Source organism: Schistocerca gregaria, chromosome 8, assembly GCF_023897955.1.
Source record: "Schistocerca gregaria isolate iqSchGreg1 chromosome 8, iqSchGreg1.2, whole genome shotgun sequence".
NCBI classification, from domain to species: Eukaryota; Metazoa; Arthropoda; class Insecta; order Orthoptera; family Acrididae; genus Schistocerca; species Schistocerca gregaria.
The window spans coordinates 15,196,000-15,221,663 of NC_064927.1; the positions used below are offsets into that span (position 1 = coordinate 15,196,000).

Below are 25,664 nucleotides of genomic sequence, written 5' to 3' on the forward strand. Positions count from 1 at the left end.
CTGACTGTGTTCAGAGGCGCGTGGCGCAACTGCCTGCCGGCGATGCCGTCAGGCCCCCTGCTATGTCAACGCTGCCCGTGGCATATGTCGCCGTAGCGCGCGGTTTTGCAAGTGCCACTGCGCCCCCCGAAGTTACTACGAATACCGACCCACAAGCGACCGACCAACCGACCGACTCAGGTGTAGCATCAGTAGACACTCAACCCTCCTGCGCAGACATATCTGCTCCTGCCCTTGTCGCCGTGGAATCGCCCAATGAGGCAATGGATACGGACGCGACCTCAGTCGCTTCGGGTAGTGCTCCTCTGCATCCTGGAGCTTCTTTAGGAGGTATCAAAAGCGTATCAGGTGCACAGAAAACGGACTCGCAACCAGACGTTTCTAGTGGTGCTCCTCCGAATCCTGCAGCTGCCTTAGGCACTGACCACAGCCCGTCAAGTGCAATGAAATCAGACCTGGCGTCAATCACTTCGAGTAGTGCTACTTTGCAACCTGAGGCTTCTTCAGGTACCGTCCAAAGTCCACCACGAGACGCATCTCCCAAGAAATCTAAAAAACGGAGGATCGCGCGTCAAGGTGCAGAGCAGACTGCACCACAACTGCGTGAACAGGCGAAGCAAATAGGGGGCAAAATACGTCAATTTGCATCTGAGAACTTGCAGTGCAATCAGCAGTCATCTAACGAAGACCCTGTGTCCTTGGATAGTACCTCAGGTTCTGCCAGTTTGCCCTCCGATGACGTAGCAATTACCCGAACCGAAGATAAAAATCACCAGCAAACACCTGAATATAGTGCACCACTTAATGACGAACCGATGACAGGGCTGTCGAATCCGTGGGCAGACGATGTCGACGACACTACAAAGGAGGACGAAATTATGGACACCACAGGAACCGTTACAGTCACCACGATGGCCACACCACGAGATGACGTCGTCTTGAATGTCATCGCCGCGACGGATACTGTCCCAGACACGGAGAAGCCGACTGATCCCTTCCCAAGTCATGAATATTTCTAGTCTGAACGGTTTTACTGACTTGTGTCCACATGTCTCTCGGGTCAGATTTCTTAATGTTTTTTCGAAATGATATGTTGCCAGAGTTTTTCCTAATTACACTCCCGTCTTGGCTAACGTACTTCCGTTGCAGGCATATAAGATCGCTACGCTGAACATCAATAAAATTTGTAGCCCATTTAATTTACAAAATTTAAAAGATTTCCTGTATGCAGCTGATGTGGACATTTTGTTTTTACAAGAAGTAACAAACATCGAACTTGTCTTCATACAGGGGTATAATGCTATAGTCAATCCTGGAATTGAATGTGATTTGGGTACCGCATTTCTTTTCAAAGAGGGCGTCGTCATTACAGACGTAACAAAACTGCCTAACGGCAGAGGCATTGCCGGCACGCTTTATAACACCAGGATTATTAATGTCTATGCCCCATCCGGTTCTACCAATCGGTGCCAACGAGCACAGTTTTTTAAGGAGGGAATTGTTCCTTTGTTTGGTGTACACTGCACCCATACCATCCTTGGAGGCGACTTTAACAGTGTCATACATGCCAAAGACCAAACTCCGAACTACAACAAATCGCCGGACCTGGAACGTATCGTCACCGATCTCCGTTTAACTGATTCGTGGGAGCAAAAGCACGGCGCGGCACCCGGCTTTACCCACCTCACTAATCATTCAGCGAGCCGGTTGGATCGAATATATGTCTCGCCCAATCTGAAACACCGCATCCTGCAGTCTGAAGTTTGGCCAACCGTTTTTTCGGACCACGCTGCATATATATGCACATTAAATTTGGAACGACAAGGAACCTGTCGTTATAAAGGGCCATGGAAACTTAATGTTTCACACTTAAAAGATCCTGCCTGTCGAGAAGCCTTTCTCACCACCTGGAGAGCCTGCGAGACCAAACTCATCTCTTACCACTCGACTTTGGATTGGTGGCTCAAATGCGCCAAACCTCAGATCCGGAGACGTTTCATCAACTACTCCCGGGAGAAGAGCTTTTGGCGGAAAAGAACGATAGAATTTTACTTTCATTGTCTCCGAGAACTCTACCTGCAAGGTGCTACAGCTATTGGGAACCATGGGAGAATTAAAAAAATCCAGGCAAAAATACTGACATTAAGGCGACAACAGCTTGAAGGATACCAAATAAGGTCAAGAGCAGAGACTGTGGCGCAAAAAGAAGCCACTTCGATATATCATGTGATTCGTGAAACTAAACGAGGATTCCGCAAAATACTGACGGAGCTTAAAACTGATAATGGACCCACCTTGACAATGCACAACGACATAAAAGCAGAAATACTAACCCATTTCGACAACTTGTTTTCACATAAAGAGGTAGACGAAAAAGCACAGGACGATTTACTGACTCACCTGCAAGGACGCGTTGGTAACGCGTACGCGGAAGCTCTAATAGCGGAGGCGACCGAAGACGATGTACACTATGCTGTCTATCAAAGTGCAAAAAATAAATCCCCTGGAGCTGACGGCATACCAGCAGAATTTTATCAAGTCTTCTGGGAACATATAAAACATAGAATTACATGCATCTGTAATGAACTTCTGAACCTCAATAAGGAGATACCGAAAGATTTTCGCGAAGGTATGGTAGTGTTAATCGCAAAAAAATCGGCTGGCAAGAAAATTGGAAATTTGAGACCAATCACTCTGCTGAACAGTGACTATAAAATTTTTTCGCGGCTCTTAGCCCACAGACTTAAAAATGTAATGGCCAGCGTCACCGGCCCATATCAGTTTAGCGTGGGCAAAGGTAGGAAAATTCAGCAGACGCTGTCCGACTACCGCGACATAATTTCAATAGCAGAAGTATGTCGACTAAAATGTGCCATCGTGTCGTTAGATTTCGATAAAGCCTTCGACAGGATCAGCCACTCCTACCTCCTGAAAACGATGGGCGCAATGGGTTTTCCGCCGAGATTCGTCGACCTCATACGACGTTTGGTAACGAATACCTCCTCCAGAATCATCATAAATGGACAGCCTAGCCGGCCAGTCGAGATCGCATGTTCCGTCAGGCAAGGTTGTCCGTTGTCCATGGCACTTTTTGCCATGGCCATCGAACCTTTGCTCGCTACCTTGACTCAGCGGTTACAAGGATTGCAAATACGAGGAAACAAAATAATATGTAAAGCTTATGCGGACGATGTTGGGTTTCTCGTTATGAATGTAGCGGAAGTCGAGACGGCAATGCACATAATAGAAAAATACGAACGAGCGTCAGCCGCGAGGTTAAACAAAACCAAGTCCGGCATATTCAATATCGGATGTGGCATTGGCATGCGCACACACGGTCAGTTACGTGAGCTAACAGCCTTGAAGTGTCTCGGAATTGATTTCCGAAAAAATATACGTCAAACTATTGCGGCCAACTATAGACAAGTACTAACTACCATACGAGCTAAGCTAGTGTACGGACACATAGTATTCGACAATTAAATGAATTTCAGAGAGTGTCTTTAGCGAACGTCTCTATTACTTCCAAAGTCAATTATGTCGCCCAGATACTGCCAATACCCGCCGGCATCGCCAAACAAATTATGTCAGCAATAGGCTTTTTGTGAGCCGTGGCCACATATTTAAAATCCAGTATGACACTCTGACGCTCGCCACTAATAATGGCGGCTTAAACTTAACGAATGTTACTAAAAAGTCGCAGGCTCTGTACATCTCCAATACGTTTCAACAATGGAGACAATCCGGCAGCTGTATCGCCGCGCACTTGCTATCTGAAATAGCTCCAGATGACCTCTCTCCACCCATTAATGTGCAGCACATACCGAGCGGACTTTACCATTTACGATGGTTTTTAATAGAATATAGCTACCTACATTCAAGAATTCCGGAAAAAGACATGACAAACGTAAAAGAAATATATGACAAATTGATGGGAGAAAAGACGAACAACAAAATAGAACAAAACTATCCATGTTCTAACTGGAAAGTGATATGGGCAAATATTCATAACCGTAACTTAGCAACTCATCTGAAAGCAACATGGTACTTTGTTGTAAATAGGAAAGTTGCAACAAACTCGAAACTTCATTCGATCCACTTAGCGGGTTCACCTTTGTGTGCAACGTGTAGTTTAATTGATAACGAAGAACATCGTTTCGTGTGCGACAAGGTTAAAGATATCTGGCTGAATGTCCGACGAAAGCTGGCACTCATCCTTCGAACGTCACCTAACGCTATAACGCCTGCGGACTTTTTGACACCGGATGATGTACCCTTTCCTAACACGAAACGCAACGCAGTCAATTGGCTGAAAGCGGCAACGGTACATTACCTCTTCACGAAGGAAGAGAAAAGCCAAGAGGATTTTTGGATCTATCTGCTAACTGAGCATCACATGTTACTGAAGATTAGTAAATATAAAGAAACATACGCAAATTTTTTAATCAAGACCCTGATGTAAAAGAATTAACAAGAAATATCTGCGTACACAGAAGACAAACGTAAGGGAGTGTTCACCACAACTAACTTACTTTACAATCGTGGAAAAAAAAAAAATAGTTTTTACCGGAATTGCCGTTCTTTGAGTTCAACGTTTATTAATTTATTTTTCTAGAAGCCATTATAAATAGTTGCTTCTCACCGAATATGGTTTGTTTTTTAAGCATTTTCAGAGAGAAGAGGCAGTTTCGGAATGCCCTCTGACGTTTCTTTGTCAAGGAAGACTATTTGCTTTAAGTGTGACAACAAAAAACAGCGATGAAGAAGGAAACAAACTGAACATAACTTCTGTTTCTACCTACTGAAGACATCATTCTTTTTTCACATTATCAATAAGCCCAAAGAGGGGGTACATTAGTTTCTCCACGATAAAGGGATTAACTTCGTCTCATCAGTTTATGGTTATGTACATGGCGTGAGAAGCCGACGCCGATGAAGGCGAATTATGGAGAGCGCAAGGATGGGCTAAAAGGGGGTGATGGGAGGCCCACAAAAAAAAAAAAAAATGAAAATGGATAAGGCGTCGGACTTCGGATCTGAAGATCACAGGTTCGAAAGCTGTCACGCTCGTGTTTTAACAGTTCTGAAAAAGAAACATACCGTTTTAATGTAGCATTTGAGCAGTACGAATCCGTCTGAATGTTGCTGTTGACCATTTTCTGCTTGGAGATGCTCTTGAGCTCGAAACACATACTACAAGATCGGTGTTAACTAGCGAAATGGTCGGCAGAGTGCCGTCACCGCGAGTTTCCACTGGCCACTTGCACATCTAAAACAACGTCGGAAAGTAACTCGTTCGCCTTTTGAGTCACATCAAGTATGAGTGTTAATTTTGACGCCACTAGCTCTGCAGGTTGTCATGCAATTCCTTTACCTCTCAGAAATGATTATGAAATAAAAGTGAAGTACGTGACGAGTGTGACGTTAGGAAAACATTAGGCAGCATGGAGAGATTCTGCATGGGACCACCCAACCCAAACGATTAGTGTGTGACGTGCTGCCTGGCAAGTATTCACTGAAGCAGCCCGGCTAGCTCAGTCGGTAGAGCATGAGACTTTTAATCTCAGGGTCGTCGGTTCGAGCCCCACGCTGGGCGGAACGTAAATTTGTTCCGCTGCAGATGTAAATTACCGTTTTTCTGACTAACGTGATGTAATGGAAATAGCAACTTTAAACTTTGCCTACGTCTCTGTCAGTCGCAAGGAAACTGTATTTGAAGGTGAAGGTGATTTTGTAGACATGTGTGAAAGACATGTTCTGAAATGCAAGTGTTGTTGTTTGGAGAGGACATCAGTTACGTGTCAGATGTGTAGCCAAGCAGTAATGGGTCGCCATAGATGCAAATATTAGTCGGTAATATGAAGTGTTGTCAGCTGAAGTCTGATGATCCAGACGACCGTAAGGACGAAGTACGCAAAAGTACCGCTAGGGCGCGCCTCTTTAGCTCAGTGGTAGAGCATTGGACTAGTAAACCAAGGGTCGTGAGTTCCATCCTCAAAGGAAGAAGTCGAATTTTGGAAATCAGTTGCGCGTCGTGGCCGTATAGCAAACAGTATCTGTGATGACGAACAATTAGCGACATGCCTTTTATTAAGAATTAATCTCAGATGTGATTAAGGCGAATGGCGCAGATAAAGCCTTTGCCAAAGCGGTACAGCATAAGGTGGGACGAGGTAGTCTGAATTACATTTTATAGATGTATTTCTCACATTTGTCAGAGCCTCTCGCGGTCGTCGTCGTCGTCGTCGTCGTCGTCGTCGTCGTCGTCGTCGTCGCCGCCGCCGCCGCCGCCGCCGCCGCCGCCGCTTCTGCAGAAGTAGCAAATGGCCATCGTGGCAAATGCGGCGAGGCACGCCCTGCCTTCGATTCCGTATGCACAAAGTGTGTGGTCTTGTTTCCCAGTCTATATTTGGTCGGTCACGTAAGAGGTTGAATGTAACGAATGGGTGGGAAAGAGCAAGGGCAGCGGCTGTGTAGAACGAAAACACAAATTATCAGGGGTGTGAGCGTTTCGAGATGAGTCATATACAAGTTGCACTTGGTCGTCAGTGACTGTGTGGCCTAATGGATAAGGCGTCGGACTTCGGATCTGAAGATTACAGGTTCGAATGCTGTCACGCTCGTGTTTTATCAGTTCTGAAAAAGAAACATACCGCTTTAATGTATCATTTGAGCAGTACGAATCCGTCTGAATCTTGCTGTTGACCATTTTCTGCTTGGAGATGCTCTTGAGCTTGAAACACACACTACAAGACCGGTGTTAACTAGCGAAATGGTCGGCAGAGTGCCGTCACCGCGAGTTTCCACTGGCCACTTGCACATCTAAAACAACGTCGGAAAGTAACTCGTTCGCCTTTTGAGTCACATCAAGTATGAGTGTTAATTTTGATGCCACTAGCTCTGCAGGTTGTCATGCAATTCCTTTACCTCTCAGAAATGATTATGAAATAAAAGTGAAGTACGTGACGAGTGTGACGTTAGGAAAACATTAGGCAGCATGGAGAGATTCTGTATGGGACCACCCAACCCAAACGAATACTGTGTGACGTGCTGCCTGGCAAGTATTCACCGAAGCAGCCCGGCTAGCTCAGTCGGTAGAGCATGAGACTTTTAATCTCAGGGTCGTCGGTTCGAGCCCCACGCTGGGCGGAACGGAAATTTGTTCTGCTGCAGATGTAAATTACCGTTTGTCTGACTAACGTGATGTAATGGAAATAGCAACTTTAAACTTTGCCTACGTCTCTGTCAGTCGCAAGGAAACTGTATTTGAAGGTGAAGGTGATTTTGTAGACATGTGTGAAAGACATGTTCTGAAATGCAAGTGTTGTTGTTTGGAGAGGACATCGGTTACGTGTCAGATGTGTAGCCAAGCAGTAATGGGTCGCCATAGCTGCAAATATTTGTCGGTAATACGAAGTGTTGTTAGCTGAAGTCTGATGATCCAGACGACCGTAAGGACGAAGTACGCAAAAGTACCGCTAGGGCGCGCCTCTTTAGCTCAGTGGTAGAGCACTGTACTAGTAAACCAAGGGTCGTGAGTTCCATCCTCAAAGGAAGAAGTCGAATTTTGGAAATCAGTTGCGCGTCGAGGCCGTATAGCAAACAGTATCTGTGATGACGAACAATTAGCGACATGCCTTTTATTAAGAATTACTCTCAGATGTGATTAACGCGAATGGCCCAGATAAAGCCTTTGCCAAAGCGGTACAGCATAAGGTGGGACGAGGCAGTCTGAATTACAGTTTATAGATGTATTTCTCACATATGTCAGAGCCTCTCGCAGTCGTCGTCGCCGCCGCCGCCGCCGCCGCCGCCGCCGCCGCCGCCGCTTCTGCAGAAGTAGCAAATGGCCATCGTGGCAAATGCGCCGAGGCACGCCCTGCCTTCGATTCCGTATGCACAAAGTGTGTGGTCTTGTTTCCCAGTCTATATTTGGTCGGTCACGTAAGAGGTTGAATGTAACGAATGGGTGGGAAAGAGCAAGGGCAGCGGCTGTGTAGAACGAAAACACAAATTATCAGGGGTGTGAGCGTTTCGAGATGAGTCATATACAAGTTGCACTTGGTCGTCAGTGACAGTGTGGCCTAATGGATAAGGCGTCGGACTTCGGATCTGAAGATTACACGTTCGAATGCTGTCACGCTCGTGTTTTATCAGTTCTGAAAAAGAAACATACCGTTTTAATGTAGCATTTGAGCAGTACGAAACCGTCTGAATGTTGCTGTTGACCATTTTCTGCTTGGACATGCTCTTGAGCTTGAAACACACACTACAAGACCGGTGTTAACTAGCGAAATGATCGGCAGAGTGCCGTCACCTCGAGTTTCCACTGGCACTTGCACATCTAAAACAACGTCGGAAAGTAACTCGTTCGCCTTTTGAGTCATATCAAGTATGAGTGTTAATTTTGACGCCACTAGCTCTGCAGGTTGTCATGCAATTCCTTTACCTCTCAGAAATGATTATGAAATAAAAGTGAAGTACGTGACGAGTGTGACGTTAGGAAAACATTAGGCAGCATGGAGAGATTCTGTATGGGACCACCCAACCCAAACGAGTACTTTGTGACGTGCTGCCCGGCAAGTAATCACCGAAGCAGCCCGGGTAGCTCAGTCGGTAGAGCATGAGACTCTTAATCTCAGGGTCGTGGGTTCGAGCCCCACGCTGGGCGAAACGGAATTTTGTTCCGCTGCAGATGTAAATTACCGTTTTTCTGATTAACGTGATGTAATGGAAATAGCAACTTTAAACTTTGCCTACGTCTCTGTCAGTCGCAAGGAAACTGTATTTGAAGGTGAAGGTGATTTTGTAGACATGTGTGAAAGACATGTTCTGAAATGCAAGTGTTGTTATTTGGAGAGGACATCGGTTACGTGTCAGATGTGTAGCCAAGCAGTAATGGGTCGCCATAGCTGCAAATATTAGTCGGTAATACGAAGTGTTGTCAGCTGAAGTCTGATGATCCAGACGACCGTAAGGACGAAGTACGCAAAAGTACCGCTAGGCCGCGCCTCGTTAGCTCAGTGGTAGAGCACTGGACTAGTAAACCAAGGGTCGTGAGTTCCATCCTCAAAGGAAGAAGTCGAATTTTGGAAATCAGTTGCGCGTCGTGGCCGTATAGCAAACAGTATCTGTGATGACGAACAATTAGCGACATGCCTTTTATTAAGAATTACTCTCAGATGTGATTAACGCGAATGGCGCAGATAAAGCCTTTGCCAAAGCGGTACAGCATAAGGTGGGACGAGGCAGTCTGAATTACAGTTTATAGATGTATTTCTCACATATGTCAGAGCCTCTCGCGGTCGTCGTCGTCGTCGTCTTCGTCGCACGCCGCCGCTTCTGCAGAAGTAGCAAATGGCCATCGTGGCAAATGCGGCGAGGCACGCCCTGCCTTCGATTCCGTATGCACAAAGTTTGTGGTCTTCTTTCCCAGTCTATATTTGGTCGGTCACGTAAGAGGTTGAATGTAACGAATGGGTGGGAAAGAGCAAGGGCAGCGGCTGTGTAGAACGAAAACACAAATTATCAGGGGTGTGAGCGCTTCGAGATGAGTCATATACAAGTTGCACTTGGTCGTCAGTGACTGTGTGGCCTAAAGGATAAGGCGTCGGACTTCGGATCTGAAGATTACAGGTTCGAATGCTGTCACGCTCGTGTTTTATCAGTTCTGAAAAAGAAACATACCGTTTTAATGTAGCATTTGAGCAGTACGAAACCGTCTGAATGTTGCTGTTGACCATTTTCTGCTTGGAGATGCTCTTGAGCTTGAAACACACACTACAAGACCGGTGTTAACTAGCGAAATGGTCGGCAGAGTGCCGTCACCGCGAGTTTCCACTGGCACTTGCACATCTAAAACAACGTCGGAAAGTAACTCGTTCGCCTTTTGAGTCACATCAAGTATGAGTGTTAATTTTGACCCAACTAGCTCTGCAGGTTGTCATGCAATTCCTTTACCTCTCAGAAATGATTATGAAATAAAAGTGAAGTACGTGACGAGTGTGACGTTAGGAAAACATTAGGCAGCATGGAGAGATTCTGTATGGGACCACCCAACCCAAACGAATACTGTGTGACGTGCTGCCTGGCAAGTATTCACCGAAGCAGCCCGGCTAGCTCAGTCGGTAGAGCATGAGACTTTTAATCTCAGGGTCGTCGGTTCGAGCCCCACGCTGGGCGGAACGGAAATTTGTTCTGCTGCAGATGTAAATTACCGTTTGTCTGACTAACGTGATGTAATGGAAATAGCAACTTTAAACTTTGCCTACGTCTCTGTCAGTCGCAAGGAAACTGTATTTGAAGGTGAAGGTGATTTTGTAGACATGTGTGAAAGACATGTTCTGAAATGCAAGTGTTGTTGTTTGGAGAGGACATCAGTTACGTGTCAGATGTGTAGCCAAGCAGTAATGGGTCGCCATAGCTGCAAATATTTGTCGGTAATACGAAGTGTTGTTAGCTGAAGTCTGATGATCCAGACGACCGTAAGGACGAAGTACGCAAAAGTACCGCTAGGGCGCGCCTCTTTAGCTCAGTGGTAGAGCACTGTACTAGTAAACCAAGGGTCGTGAGTTCCATCCTCAAAGGAAGAAGTCGAATTTTGGAAATCAGTTGCGCGTCGAGGCCGTATAGCAAACAGTATCTGTGATGACGAACAATTAGCGACATGCCTTTTATTAAGAATTACTCTCAGATGTGATTAACGCGAATGGCCCAGATAAAGCCTTTGCCAAAGCGGTACAGCATAAGGTGGGACGAGGCAGTCTGAATTACAGTTTATAGATGTATTTCTCACATATGTCAGAGCCTCTCGCAGTCGTCGTCGTCGTCGTCGTCGCCGCCGCCGCCGCCGCCGCCGCCGCCGCTTCTGCAGAAGTAGCAAATGGCCATCGTGGCAAATGCGCCGAGGCACGCCCTGCCTTCGATTCCGTATGCACAAAGTGTGTGGTCTTGTTTCCCAGTCTATATTTGGTCGGTCACGTAAGAGGTTGAATGTAACGAATGGGTGGGAAAGAGCAAGGGCAGCGGCTGTGTAGAACGAAAACACAAATTATCAGGGGTGTGAGCGTTTCGAGATGAGTCATATACAAGTTGCACTTGGTCGTCAGTGACAGTGTGGCCTAATGGATAAGGCGTCGGACTTCGGATCTGAAGATTACACGTTCGAATGCTGTCACGCTCGTGTTTTATCAGTTCTGAAAAAGAAACATACCGTTTTAATGTAGCATTTGAGCAGTACGAAACCGTCTGAATGTTGCTGTTGACCATTTTCTGCTTGGACATGCTCTTGAGCTTGAAACACACACTACAAGACCGGTGTTAACTAGCGAAATGATCGGCAGAGTGCCGTCACCTCGAGTTTCCACTGGCACTTGCACATCTAAAACAACGTCGGAAAGTAACTCGTTCGCCTTTTGAGTCATATCAAGTATGAGTGTTAATTTTGACGCCACTAGCTCTGCAGGTTGTCATGCAATTCCTTTACCTCTCAGAAATGATTATGAAATAAAAGTGAAGTACGTGACGAGTGTGACGTTAGGAAAACATTAGGCAGCATGGAGAGATTCTGTATGGGACCACCCAACCCAAACGAGTACTTTGTGACGTGCTGCCCAGCAAGTAATCACCGAAGCAGCCCGGGTAGCTCAGTCGGTAGAGCATGAGACTCTTAATCTCAGGGTCGTGGGTTCGAGCCCCACGCTGGGCGAAACGGAATTTTGTTCCGCTGCAGATGTAAATTACCGTTTTTCTGATTAACGTGATGTAATGGAAATAGCAACTTTAAACTTTGCCTACGTCTCTGTCAGTCGCAAGGAAACTGTATTTGAAGGTGAAGGTGATTTTGTAGACATGTGTGAAAGACATGTTCTGAAATGCAAGTGTTGTTATTTGGAGAGGACATCGGTTACGTGTCAGATGTGTAGCCAAGCAGTAATGGGTCGCCATAGCTGCAAATATTAGTCGGTAATACGAAGTGTTGTCAGCTGAAGTCTGATGATCCAGACGACCGTAAGGACGAAGTACGCAAAAGTACCGCTAGGCCGCGCCTCGTTAGCTCAGTGGTAGAGCACTGGACTAGTAAACCAAGGGTCGTGAGTTCCATCCTCAAAGGAAGAAGTCGAATTTTGGAAATCAGTTGCGCGTCGTGGCCGTATAGCAAACAGTATCTGTGATGACGAACAAATAGCGACATGCCTTTTATTAAGAATTACTCTCAGATGTGATTAACGCGAATGGCGCAGATAAAGCCTTTGCCAAAGCGGTACAGCATAAGGTGGGACGAGGCAGTCTGAATTACAGTTTATAGATGTATTTCTCACATATGTCAGAGCCTCTCGCGGTCGTCGTCGTCGTCGTCTTCGTCGCACGCCGCCGCTTCTGCAGAAGTAGCAAATGGCCATCGTGGCAAATGCGGCGAGGCACGCCCTGCCTTCGATTCCATATGCACAAAGTGTGTGGTCTTGTTTCCCAGTCTATATTTGGTCGGTCACGTAAGAGGTTGAATGTAACGAATGGGTGGGAAAGAGCAAGGGCAGCGGCTGTGTGGAACGAAAACACAAATTATCAGGGGTGTGAGCGTTTCGAGATGAGTCATATACAAGTTGCACTTGGTTGTCAGTGACTGTGTGGCCTAATGGATAAGGCGTCGGACTTCGGATCTGATGATTACAGGTTCGAATGCTGTCACGCTCGTGTTTTATCAGTTCTGAAAAAGAAACATACCGTTTTAATGTAGCATTTGAGCAGTACGAAACCGTCTGAATGTTGCTGTTGACCATTTTCTGCTTGGAGATGCTCTTCAGCTTGAAACACACACTACAAGACCGGTGTTAACTAGCGAAATGGTCGGCAGAGTGCCGTCACCTCGAGTTTCCACTGGCACTTGCACATCTGAAACAACGTCGGAAAGTAACTCGTTCGCCTTTTGAGTCACATCAAGTATGAGTGTTAATTTTGATGCCACTAGCTTTGCAGGTTGTCATGCAATTCCTTTACCTCTCAGAAATGATTATGAAATAAAAGTGAAGTACGTGACGAGTGTGACGTTAGGAAAACATTAGGCAGCATGGAGAGATTCTGTATGGGACCACCCAACCCAAACGAGTACTTTGTGACGTGCTGCCCGGCAAGTATTCACCGAAGCAGCCCGGCTAGCTCAGTCGGTAGAGCATGAGACTCTTAATCTGAGGGTATTGGTTTCGAGCACCACGCTGGGTGGAACGGAATTTTGTTCCGCTGCAGATGTAAATTACCGTTTTTCTGATTAACGTGATGTAATGGAAATAGCAACTTTAAACTTTGCCTACGTCTCTGTCAGTCGCAAGGAAACTGTATTTGAAGGTGAAGGTGATTTTGTAGACATGTGTGAAAGACATGTTCTGAAATGCAAGTGTTGTTGTTTGGAGAGGACATCGGTTACGTGTCAGATGTGTAGCCAAGCAGTAATGGGTCGCCATAGCTGCAAATATTAGTCGGTAATATGAAGTGTTGTCAGCTGAAGTCTGATGATCCAGACTACCGTAAGGACGAAGTACGCAAAAGTACCGCTAGGCCGCGCCTCTTTAGCTCAGTGGTAGAGCACTGGACTAGTAAACCAAGGGTCGTGAGGTCCATCTTCAACGGAAGAAGTCGAATTTGGGAAACCAGTTGCGCGTCGTGGCCGTATAGCAAACAGCATCTGTGATGACGAACAATTAGCGACATGCCTTTTATTAAGAATTACTCTCAGATGTGATTAAGGCGAATGGCGCAGATAAAGCCTTTGCCAAAGCGGTACAGCATAAGGTGGGACGAGGCAGTCTGAATTACATTTTATAGATGTATTTCTCACTTATGTCAGAGGCTCTCGCGGTCGTCGTCGTCGTCGTCGTCGTCGTCGTCGCCGCAGCCGCCGCTTCTGCAGAAGTAGCAAATGGCCATCGTGGCAATTGCGGCGAGGCACGCCCTGCCTTCGATTCCGTATGCACAAAGTTTGTGGTCTTGTTTCCCAGTCTATATTTGGTCGGTCACGTAAGAGGTTGAATGTAACGAATGGGTGGGAAAGAGCAAGGGCAGCGGCTGTGTAGAACGAAAACACAAATTATCAGGGGTGTGAGCGCTTCGAGATGAGTCATATACAAGTTGCACTTGGTCGTCAGTGACTGTGTGGCCTAAAGGATAAGGCGTCGGACTTCGGATCTGAAGATTACAGGTTCGAATGCTGTCACGCTCGTGTTTTATCAGTTCTGAAAAAGAAACATACCGTTTTAATGTAGCATTTGAGCAGTACGAAACCGTCTGAATGTTGCTGTTGACCATTTTCTGCTTGGAGATGCTCTTGAGCTTGAAACACACACTACAAGACCGGTGTTAACTAGCGAAATGGTCGGCAGAGTGCCGTCACCGCGAGTTTCCACTGGCACTTGCACATCTAAAACAACGTCGGAAAGTAACTCGTTCGCCTTTTGAGTCACATCAAGTATGAGTGTTAATTTTGAACCAACTAGCTCTGCAGGTTGTCATGCAATTCCTTTACCTCTCAGAAATGATTATGAAATAAAAGTGAAGTACGTGACGAGTGGGACGTTAGGAAAACATTAGGCAGCATGGAGAGATTCTGTATGGGACCACCCAACCCAAACGAGTACTGTGTGACGTGCTGCCCGGCAAGTAATCACCCAAGCAGCCCGGCTAGCTCAGTCGATAGAGCATGAGACTCTTAATATCAGGATCGTGGGTTCAAGCCCCACGCTGGGCGGAACGGAATTTTGTTCCGCTGCAGAAGTAAATTACCGTTTTTCTGATTAACGTGATGTAATGGAAATGGCAACTTTAAACTTTGCCTACGTCTCTGTCAGTCGCAAGGAAACTGTATTTGAGGGTGAAGGTGATTTTGTAGACATGTGTCAAAGACATGTTCTGAAATGCAAGTGTTGTTGTTTGGAGAGGACATCGGTTACGTGTCAGATGTGTAGCCAAGCAGTAATGGGTCGCCATAGCTGCAAATATTTGTCGGTAATACGAAGTGTTGTCAGCTGAAGTCTGATGATCCAGACGACCGTAAGGACGAAGTACGCAAAAGTACCGCTAGGGCGCGCCTCTTTAGCTCAGTGGTAGAGCACTGGACTAGTAAACCAAGGGTCGTGAGTTCCATCCTCAAAGGAAGAAGTCGAATTTTGGAAATCAGTTGCGCGTCGTGGCCGTATAGCAAACAGTATCTGTGATGACGAACAATTAGCGGCATGCCTTTTATTAAGAATTACTCTCAGATGTGATTAAGGCGAATGGCGCAGATAAAGATTTTGCCAAAGCGGTACAGCATAAGGTGGGGCGAGGCAGTCTGAATTACAGTTTATAGATGTATTTCTCACATATGTCAGAGCCTCTCGCGGTCGTCGTCGTCGTCGTCGTCGTCGTCGTCGTCGTCGTCGTCGTCGTCGTCGTCGTCGCCGCCGCTTCTGCAGAAGTAGCAAATGGCAATCGTGGCAAATGCGGCGAGGCACGCCCTGTCTTCGATTCCGTATGCACAAAGTGTGTGGTCTTGTTTCCAGTCTATATTTGGTCGGTCACGTAAGAGGTTGAATGTAACGAATGGGTGGGAAAGAGCAAGGGCAGCGGCTGTGTAGAACGAAAACACAAATTATCAGGGGTGTGAGCGTTTCGAGATGAGTCATATACAAGTTGCACTTGGTCGTCAGTGACTGTGTGGCCTAAAGGATAAGGTTTCGGACTTCGGATCTGAAGATTACAGGTTCGAATGCTGTCACGCTCGTGTTTTATCAGTTCTGAAAAAGAAACATACCGTTTTAATGTAGCATTTGAGCAGTACGAAACCGTCTGAATGTTGCTGTTGACCATTTTCTGCTTGGAGATGCTCTTGAGCTTGAAACACACACTACAAGACCGGTGTTAACTAGCGAAATGGTCGGCAGAGTGCCGTCACCGCGAGTTTCCACTGGCACTTGCACATCTAAAACAACGTCGGAAAGTAACTCGTTCGCCTTTTGAGTCACATCAAGTATGAGTGTTAATTTTGACGCCACTAGCTCTGCAGGTTGTCATGCAATTCCTTTACCTCTCAGAAATGATTATGAAATAAAAGTGAAGTACGTGACGAGTGTGACGTTAGGAAAACATTAGGCAGCATGGAGAGATTCTGCATGGGACCACCCAACCCAAACGATTAGTGTGTGACGTGCTGCCTGGCAAGTATTCACTGAAGCAGCCCGGCTAGCTCAGTCGGTAGAGCATGAGACTTTTAATCTCAGGGTCGTCGGTTCGAGCCCCACGCTGGGCGGAACGGAATTTTGTTCCGCTGCAGATGTAAATTACCGTTTTTCTGACTAACGTGATGTAATGGAAATAGCAACTTTAAACTTTGCCTACGTCTCTGTCAGTCGCAAGGAAACTGTATTTGAAGGTGAAGGTGATTTTGTAGACATGTGTGAAAGACATGTTCTGAAATGCAAGTGTTGTTGTTTGGAGAGGACATCGGTTACGTGTCAGATGTGTAGCCAAGCAGTAATGGGTCGCTATAGATGCAAATATTAGTCGGTAATATGAAGTGTTGTCAGCTGAAGTCTGATGATCCAGACGACCGTAAGGACGAAGTACGCAAAAGTACCGCTAGGGCGCGCCTCTTTAGCTCAGTGGTAGAGCACTGGACTAGTAAACCAAGGGTCGTGAGTTCCATCCTCAAAGGAAGAAGTCGAATTTTGGAAATCAGTTGCGCGTCGAGGCCGTATAGCAAACAGTATCTGTGATGACGAACAATTAGCGACATGCCTTTTATTAAGAATTACTCTCAGATGTGATTAACGCGAATGGCCCAGATAAAGCCTTTGCCAAAGCGGTACAGCATAAGGTGGGACGAGGCAGTCTGAATTACAGTTTATAGATGTATTTCTCACATATGTCAGAGCCTCTCGCGGTCGTCGTCGTCGTCGTCGTCGTCGTCGTCGTCGTCGTCGTCGTCGCCGCCGCCGCCGCTTCTGCAGAAGTAGCAAATGGCCATCGTGGCAAATGCGCCGAGGCACGCCCTGCCTTCGATTCCGTATGCACAAAGTGTGTGGTCTTGTTTCCCAGTCTATATTTGGTCGGTCACGTAAGAGGTTGAATGTAACGAATGGGTGGGAAAGAGCAAGGGCAGCGGCTGTGTAGAACGAAAACACTAATTATCAGGGGTGTGAGCGTTTCGAGATCAGTCATATACAAGTTGCACTTGGTCGTCAGTGACAGTGTGGCCTAATGGATAAGGCGTCGGACTTCGGATCTGAAGATTACAGGTTCGAATGCTGTCACGCTCGTGTTTTATCAGTTCTGAAAAAGAAACATACCGTTTTAATGTAGCATTTGAGCAGTACGAAACCGTCTGAATGTTGCTGTTGACCATTTTCTGCTTGGACATGCTCTTGACCTTGAAACACACACTACAAGACCGGTGTTAACTAGCGAAATGATCGGCAGAGTGCCGTCACCTCGAGTTTCCACTGGCACTTGCACATCTAAAACAACGTCGGAAAGTAACTCGTTCGCCTTTTGTGTCATATCAAGTATGAGTGTTAATTTTGACGCCACTAGCTCTGCAGGTTGTCATGCAATTCCTTTACCTCTCAGAAATGATTATGAAATAAAAGTGAAGTACGTGACGAGTGTGACGTTAGGAAAACATTAGGCAGCATGGAGAGATTCTGTATGGGACCACCCAACCCAAACGAGTACTTTGTGACGTGCTGCCCGGCAAGTAATCACCGAAGCAGCCCGGCTAGCTCAGTCGGTAGAGCATGAGACTCTTAATCTGAGGGTATTGGTTTCGAGCACCACGCTGGGTGGAACGGAATTTTGTTCCGCTGCAGATGTAAATTACCGTTTTTCTGATTAACGTGATGTAATGGAAATAGCAACTTTAAACTTTGCCTACGTCTCTGTCAGTCGCAAGGAAACTGTATTTGAAGGTGAAGGTGATTTTGTAGACATGTGTGAAAGACATGTTCTGATATGCAAGTGTTGTTGTTTGGAGAGGACATCGGTTACGTGTCAGATGTGTAGCCAAGCAGTAATGGGTCGCCATAGCTGCAAATATTAGTCGGTAATATGAAGTGTTGTCAGCTGAAGTCTGATGATCCAGACGACAGTAAGGACGAAGTACGCAAAAGTACCGCTAGGGCGCGCCTCTTTAGCTCAGTGGTAGAGCACTGGACTAGTAAACCAAGGGTCGTGAGTTCCATCCTCAAAGGAAGAAGTCGAATTTTGGAAATCAGTTGCGCGTCGTGGCCGTATAGCAAACAGTATCTGTGATGACGAACAATTAGCGACATGCCTTTTATTAAGAATTACTCTCAGATGTGATTAACGCGAATGGCGCAGATAAAGCCTTTGCAAAAGCGGTACAGCATAAGTTGGGACGAGGCAGTCTGAATTACAGTTTATAGATGTATTTCTCACATATGTCAGAGCCTCTCGCGGTCGTCGTCGTCGTCGTCGTCGTCGTCGCCGCCGCCGCAGCCGCCGCTTCTGCAGAAGTAGCAAATGGCCATCGTGGCAATTGCGGCGAGGCACGCCCTGCCTTCGATTCCGTATGCACAAAGTTTGTGGTCTTGTTTCCCAGTCTATATTTGTTCGGTCACGTAAGAGGTTGAATGTAACGAATGGGTGGGAAAGAGCAAGGGCAGCGGCTGTGTAGAACGAAAACACAAATTATCAGGGGTGTGAGCGTTTCGAGATGAGTCATATACAAGTTGCACTTGGTCGTCAGTGACTGTGTGGCCTAAAGGATAAGGCGTCGGACTTCGGATCTGAAGATTACAGGTTCGAATGCTGTCACGCTCGTGTTTTATCAGTTCTGAAAAAGAAACATACCGTTTTAATGTAGCATTTGAGCAGTACGAAACCGTCTGAATGTTGCTGTTGACCATTTTCTGCTTGGAGATGCTCTTGAGCTTGAAACACACACTACAAGACCGGTGTTAACTAGCGAAATGGTCGGCAGAGTGCCGTCACCGCGAGTTTCCACTGGCACTTGCACATCTAAAACAACGTCGGAAAGTAACTCGTTCGCCTTTTGAGTCACATCAAGTATGAGTGTTAATTTTGACCCAACTAGCTCTGCAGGTTGTCATGCAATTCCTTTACCTCTCAGATATGATTATGAAATAAAAGGGAAGTACGTGACGAGTGTGACGTTAGGAAAACATTAGGCAGCATGGAGAGATTCTGTATGGGACCACCCAACCCAAACGAGTACTGTGTGACGTGCTGCCCGGCAAGTAATCACCCAAGCAGCCCGGCTAGCTCAGTCGATAGAGCATGAGACTCTTAATATCAGGATCGTGGGTTCGAGCCCCACGCTGGGCGGAACGGAATTTTGTTCCGCTGCAGAAGTAAATTACCGTTTTTCTGATTAACGTGATGTAATGGAAATGGCAACTTTAAACTTTGCCTACGTCTCTGTCAGTCGCAAGGAAACTGTATTTGAGGGTGAAGGTGATTTTGTAGACGTGTGTGAAAGACATGTTCTGAAATGCAAGTGTTGTTGTTTGGAGAGGACATCGGTTACGTGTCAGATGTGTAGCCAAGCAGTAATGGGTCGACATAGCTGCAAATATTTGTCGGTAATACGAAGTGTTGTCAGCTGAAGTCTGATGATACAGACGACCGTAAGGACGAAGTACGCAAAAGTACCGCTAGGGCGCGCCTCTTTAGCTCAGTGGTAGAGCACTGGACTAGTAAACCAAGGGTCGTGAGTTCCATCCTCAAAGGAAGAAGTCGAATTTTGGAAATCAGTTGCGCGTCGTGGCCGTATAGCAAACAGTATCTGTGATGACGAACAATTAGCGGCATGCCTTTTATTAAGAATTACTCTCAGATGTGATTAAGGCGAATGGCGCAGATAAAGCCTTTGCCAAAGCGGTACAGCATAAGGTGGGGCGAGGCAGTCTGAATTACATTTTATAGATGTAATTCTCACATATGTCAGAGCCTCTCGCGGTCGTCGTCGTCGTCGTCGTCGTCGTCGTCGTCGTCGTCGTCGTCGCCGCCGCCGCTGCTTTTGCAGAAGTAGCAAATTGCAATCGTGGCAAATGCGGCGAGGCACGCCCTGCCTTCGATTCCGTATGCACAAAGTGTGTGGTCTTGTTTCCAGTCTATATTTGGTCGGTCACGTAAGAGGTTGAATGTAAGGAATGGGTGGGAAAGAGCAAGGGCAGCGGCTGTGTAGAACGAAAACACAAATTATCAGGGGTGTGAGCGTTTCGAGATGAGTCATATACAAGTTGCACTTGGTCGTCAGTTACAGTGTGGCCTAATGGATAAGGCGTCGGACTTCGGATCTGAAGATTACAGGTTCGAATGCTGTCACGCTCGTGTTTTATCAGTTCTGAAAAAGAAACATACCGTTTTAATGTAGCATTTGAGCGGTACGAAACCGTTTGAATGTTGCTGTTGACCATTTTCTGCTTGGAGATGCTCTTCAGCTTGAAACACACACTACAAGACCGGTGTTAACTAGCGAAATGGTCGGCAGAGTGCCGTCACCGCGAGTTTCCACTGGCACTTGCACATCTAAAACAACGTCGGAAAGTAACTCGTTCGCCTTTTGAGTCACATCAAGTATAAGTGTTAATGTTGACGCCACTAGCTCTGCAGGTTGTCATGCGATTCCTTTACCTCTCAGAAATGATTATGAAATAAAAGTGAAGTACGTGACGAGTGTGACTTTAGGAAAACATTAGGCAGCATGGAGAGATTCTGTATGGGACCACCCAACCCAAACGAGTACTTTGTGACGTGCTACCCGGCAAGTATTCACCGAAGCAGCCCGGCTAGCTCAGTCGGTAGAGCATGAGACTCTTAATCTCAGGGTCGTGGGTTCGAGCACCACGCTGGGTAGAACGGAATTTTGTTCTGCTGCAGATGTAAATTACCGTTTTTCTGATTAACGTGATGTAAGGGTAATAGCAACTTTAAACTTTGCCTACGTCTCTGTCAGTCGCAAGGAAACTGTATTTGAAGGTGAAGGTGATTTTGTAGACATGTGTGAAAGACATGTTCTGAAATGCAAGTGTTGTTGTTTTTAGAGGACATCGGTTACGTGTCAGATGTGTAGCCAAGCAGTAATGGGTCGCCATGGCTGCAAATATTAGTCGGTAATATGAAGTGTTGTCAGCTGAAGTCTGATGATCCAGACGACCGTAAGGACGAAGTACGCGAAAGTACCGCTAGGGCGCGCCTCTTTAGCTCAGTGGTAGAGCACTGGACTAGTAAACCAAGGGTCGTGAGTTCCATCCTCAAAGGAAGAAGTCGAATTTTGGAAATCAGTTGCGCGTCGTGGCCGTATAGCAAACAGTATCTGTGATGACGAACAAATAGCGACATGCCTTTTATTAAGAATTACTCTCAGATGTGATTAAGGCGAATGGCGCAGATAAAGCCTTTGCCAAAGCGGTACAGCATAAGGTGGGGCGAGGCAGTCTGAATTACAGTTTATAGATGTATTTCTCACATATGTCAGAGCCTCTCGCGGTCGTCGTCGTCGTCGTCGTCGTCGTCGTCGTCGCTTCTGCAGAAGTAGCAAATGGCAATCGTGGCAAATGCGGCGAGGCACGCCCTGCCTTCGATTCCGTATGCACAAAGTGTGTGGTCTTGTTTCCAGTCTATATTTGGTCGGTCACGTAAGAGGTTGAATGTAACGAATGGGTGGGAAAGAGCAAGGGCAGCGGCTGTGTAGAACGAAAACACAAATTATCAGGGGTGTGAGCGTTTCGAGATGAGTCATATACAAGTTGCACTTGGTCGTCAGTTACAGTGTGGCCTAATGGATAAGGCGTCGGACTTCGGATCTGAAGATTACAGGTTCGAATGCTGTCACGCTCGTGTTTTATCAGTTCTGAAAAAGAAACATACCGTTTTAATGTAGCATTTGAGCAGTACGAAACCGTCTGAATGTTGCTGTTGACCATTTTCTGCTTGGAGATGCTCTTCAGCTTGAAACACACACTACAAGACCGGTGTTAACTAGCGAAATGGTCGGCAGAGTGCCGTCACCGCGAGTTTCCACTGGCACTTGCACATCTAAAACAACGTCGGAAAGTAACTCGTTCGCCTTTTGAGTCACATCAAGTATGAGTGTTAATTTTGACGCCACTAGCTCTGCAGGTTGTCATGCAATTCCTTTACCTCTCAGAAATGATTATGAAATAAAAGTGAAGTACGTGACTAGTGTGACGTTAGGAAAACATTAAGCAGCATGGAGAGATTCTGTATGGGACCACACAACCCAAACGAGTACTTTGTGACGTGCTGCCCGGCAAGTATTCACCGAAGCAGCCCGGCTAGCTCAGTCGGTAGAGCATAGACTCTTAACCTCCGGGTCGTGGGTTCGAGCCCCACGCTGGGCGAAACGGAATTTTGTTCCGCTGCAGATGTAAATTACCGTTTTTCTGATTAACGTGATGTAATGGAAATAGCAACTTTAAACTTTGCCTACGTCTCTGTCAGTCGCAAGGAAACTGTATTTGAAGGTGAAGGTGATTTTGTAGACATGTGTGAAAGACATGTTCTGAAATGCAAGTGTTGTTGCTTGGAGAGGACATCGGTTACGTGTCAGATGTGTAGCCAAGCAGTAATGGGTCGCCATAGCTGCAAATATTTGTCGGTAATACGAAGTGTTGTCAGCTGAAGTCTGATGATCCAGACGACCGTAAGGACGAAGTACGCAAAAGTACCGCTAGGGCGCGCCTCTTTAGCTCAGTGGTAGAGCACTGGACTAGTAAACCAAGGGTCGTGAGTTCCATCCTCAAAGGAAGAAGTCGAATTTTGGAAATCAGTTGCGCGTCGTGGCCGTATAGCAAACAGTATCTGTGATGACGAACAATTAGCGACATGCCTTTTATTAAGAATTTCTCTCAGATGTGATTAAGGCGAATGGCGCAGATAAAGCCTTTGCCAAAGCGGTACAGCATAAGGTGGGACGAGGCAGTCTGAATTAGAGTTTATAGATGTATTTCTCACATATGTCAGAGCCTGTCGTCGTCGTCGTCGTCGTCGTCGTCGTCGTCGTCGTCGTCGTCGTCGTCGCCGCCGCCGCTTCTGCAGAAGTAGCAAATGGCCATCGTGGCAAATGCGGCGAGGCACGCCCTGCCTTCGATTCCGTATGCACAAAGTGTGTGGTCTTGTTTCCCAGTCTATATTTGGTCGGTCACGTAAGAGGTTGAATGTAACGAATGGGTGGGAAAGAGCAAGGGCAGCGGCTGTGAAGATAGAAAACACAAATTAACAGGGGTGTGAGCGTTTCGAGATGAGTCATATACAAGTTGCACTTGGTCGTCAGTGACTGTGTGGCCTAATGGATAAGTCGTCGGACTTCGGATCTGAAGATTACAGGTTCGATTGCTGTCACGCTCGTGTTTTATCAGTTCTGAAAAAGAAACATACCGTTTTAATGTAGCATTTGAGCAGTACGAAACCGTCTGAATGTTGCTGTTGACCATTTTCTGCTTGGAGATGCTCTTCAGCTTGAAACACACACTACAAGACCGGTGTTAACTAGCGAAATGGTCGGCAGAGTGCCGTCACCGCGAGTTTCCACTGGCACTTGCACATCTAAAACAACGTCGGAAAGTAACTCGTTCGCCTTTTGAGTCACATCAAGTATGAGTGTTAATTTTGACGCCACTAGCTCTGCAGGTTGTCATGCGATTCCTTTACCTCTCAGAAATGATTATGAAATAAAAGTGAAGTACGTGACGAGTGTGACGTTAGGAAAACATTAGGCAGCATGGAGAGATTCTGCATGGGACCACCCAACCCAAACGAGTACTTTGTGACGTGCTGCCCGGCAAGTATTCAACGAAGCAGCCCGGCTAGCTCAGTCGGTAGAGCATGAGACTCTTAATCTCTGGGTCGTGGGTTCAAGCACCACTCTGGGTGGAACGGAATTTTGTTCCGCTGCAGATGTAAATTACCGTTTTTCTGATTAACGTGATGTAATGGAAATATCAACTTTAAACTTTGCCTACGTCTCTGTCAGTCGCAAGGAAACTGTATTTGAAGGTGAAGGTGATTTTGTAGACATGTGTGAAAGACATGTTCTGAAATGCAAGTGTTGTTGTTTTTAGAGGACATCGGTTACGTGTCAGATGTGTAGCCAAGCAGTAATGGGTCGCCATGGCTGCAAATATTAGTCGGTAATACGAAGTGTTGTCAGCTGAAGTCTGATGATCCAGACGACCGTAAGGACGAAGTCCGCAAAAGTACCGCTAGGGCGCGCCTCTTTAGCTCAGTGGTAGAGCACTGGACTAGTAAACCAAGGGTCGTGAGTTCCATCCTCAAAGGAAGAAGTCGAATTTTGGAAATCAGTTGCGCGTCGTGGCCGTATAGCAAACAGTATCTGTGATGACGAACAATTAGCGACATGCCTTTTATTAAGAATTTCTCTCAGATGTGATTAAGGCGAATGGCGCAGATAAAGCCATTGCCAAAGCGGTACAGCATAAGGTGGGACGAGGCAGTCTGAATTACATTTTATAGATGTATTTCTCACATATGTCAGAGCCTCTCGCGGTCGTCGTCGTCGTCGTCGTCTTCGTCGTCGCCGCCGCCGCTTCTGCAGAAGTAGCAAATGGCCATCGTGGCAAATGCGGCGAGGCACGCCCTGCCTTCGATTCCATATGCACAAAGTGTGTGGTCTTGTTTCCCAGTCTATATTTGGTCGGTCACGTAAGAGGTTGAATGTAACGAATGGGTGGGAAAGAGCAAGGGCAGCGGCTGTGTAGAACGAAAACACAAATTATCAGGGGTGTGAGCGTTTGGAGATGAGTCATATACAAGTTGCACTTGGTTGTCAGTGACTGTGTGGCCTAATGGATAAGGCGTCGGACTTCGGATCTGAAGATTACAGGTTCGAATGCTGTCACGCTCGTGTTTTATCAGTTCTGAAAAAGAAACATACCGTTTTAATGTAGCATTTGAGCAGTACGAAACCGTCTGAATGTTGCTGTTGACCATTTTCTGCTTGGAGATGCTCTTGAGCTTGAAACACACACTACAAGACCGGTGTTAACTAGCGAAATGGTCGGCAGAGTGCCGTCACCGCGCGTTTCCACTGGCACTTGCACATCTAAAACAACGTCGGAAAGTAACTCGTTCGCCTTTTGAGTCACATCAAGTATGAGTGTTAATTTTGACGCCACTAGCTCTGCAGGTTGTCATGCAATTCCTTACCTCTCAGAAATGATTATGAAATAAAAGTGAAGTACGTGACGAGTGTGACGTTAGGAAAACCTTAGACAGCATGGAGAGATTCTGTATGGGACCACCCAACCCAAACGAGTACTGTGTGACGTGCTGCCCGGCAAGTACTCACCGAAGCAGCCTTGCTAGCTCAGTCGGTAGAGCATGAGACTCTTAATCTCAGGGTCGTGGGTTCGAGCCCCACGCTGGGCGAAACGGAATTTTGTTCCGCTGCAGATGTAAATTACCGTTTTTCTGATTAACGTGATGTAATGGAAATAGCAACTTTGAACTTTGCCTACGTCTCTGTCAGTCGCAAGGAAACTGTATTTGAAGGTGATGGTGATTTTGTAGACATGTGTGAAAGACATGTTCTGAAATGCAAGTGTTGTTGTTTGGAGAGGACATCGGTTACGTGTCAGATGTGTAGCCAAGCAGTAATGGGTCGCCATAGCTGC

General features: G+C 46.5%; 12 non-coding genes across 12 annotated transcripts; all 12 read left to right on the forward strand.

Moving 5' to 3' along the window:
* The first annotated feature begins 5,523 nt into the window (after positions 1-5,523).
* Trnak-uuu (transfer RNA lysine (anticodon UUU)) lies at positions 5,524-5,596 on the forward strand. The gene has a single exon. It is a non-coding gene; the product is annotated as a tRNA-Lys (tRNA).
* Positions 5,597-7,076: 1,480 nt separating this feature from the next.
* Trnak-uuu (transfer RNA lysine (anticodon UUU)) lies at positions 7,077-7,149 on the forward strand. The gene has a single exon. It is a non-coding gene; the product is annotated as a tRNA-Lys (tRNA).
* A 1,449-nt stretch (positions 7,150-8,598) lies between these two features.
* Positions 8,599-8,671, forward strand: Trnak-cuu (transfer RNA lysine (anticodon CUU)). The gene has a single exon. It is a non-coding gene; the product is annotated as a tRNA-Lys (tRNA).
* Positions 8,672-10,109: 1,438 nt separating this feature from the next.
* Positions 10,110-10,182, forward strand: Trnak-uuu (transfer RNA lysine (anticodon UUU)). The gene has a single exon. It is a non-coding gene; the product is annotated as a tRNA-Lys (tRNA).
* Positions 10,183-11,634: 1,452 nt separating this feature from the next.
* Positions 11,635-11,707, forward strand: Trnak-cuu (transfer RNA lysine (anticodon CUU)). Its single transcript has one exon. It is a non-coding gene; the product is annotated as a tRNA-Lys (tRNA).
* A 2,957-nt stretch (positions 11,708-14,664) lies between these two features.
* On the forward strand, positions 14,665-14,737 carry Trnak-cuu (transfer RNA lysine (anticodon CUU)). The gene has a single exon. It is a non-coding gene; the product is annotated as a tRNA-Lys (tRNA).
* Positions 14,738-16,203: 1,466 nt separating this feature from the next.
* On the forward strand, positions 16,204-16,276 carry Trnak-uuu (transfer RNA lysine (anticodon UUU)). Its single transcript has one exon. It is a non-coding gene; the product is annotated as a tRNA-Lys (tRNA).
* Positions 16,277-19,259: 2,983 nt separating this feature from the next.
* On the forward strand, positions 19,260-19,332 carry Trnak-cuu (transfer RNA lysine (anticodon CUU)). The gene has a single exon. It is a non-coding gene; the product is annotated as a tRNA-Lys (tRNA).
* Positions 19,333-20,792: 1,460 nt separating this feature from the next.
* Trnak-cuu (transfer RNA lysine (anticodon CUU)) lies at positions 20,793-20,865 on the forward strand. Its single transcript has one exon. It is a non-coding gene; the product is annotated as a tRNA-Lys (tRNA).
* A 1,436-nt stretch (positions 20,866-22,301) lies between these two features.
* Positions 22,302-22,373, forward strand: Trnak-cuu (transfer RNA lysine (anticodon CUU)). Its single transcript has one exon. It is a non-coding gene; the product is annotated as a tRNA-Lys (tRNA).
* A 1,458-nt stretch (positions 22,374-23,831) lies between these two features.
* On the forward strand, positions 23,832-23,904 carry Trnak-cuu (transfer RNA lysine (anticodon CUU)). The gene has a single exon. It is a non-coding gene; the product is annotated as a tRNA-Lys (tRNA).
* Positions 23,905-25,346: 1,442 nt separating this feature from the next.
* Trnak-cuu (transfer RNA lysine (anticodon CUU)) lies at positions 25,347-25,419 on the forward strand. Its single transcript has one exon. It is a non-coding gene; the product is annotated as a tRNA-Lys (tRNA).
* Positions 25,420-25,664: the final 245 nt, after the last annotated feature.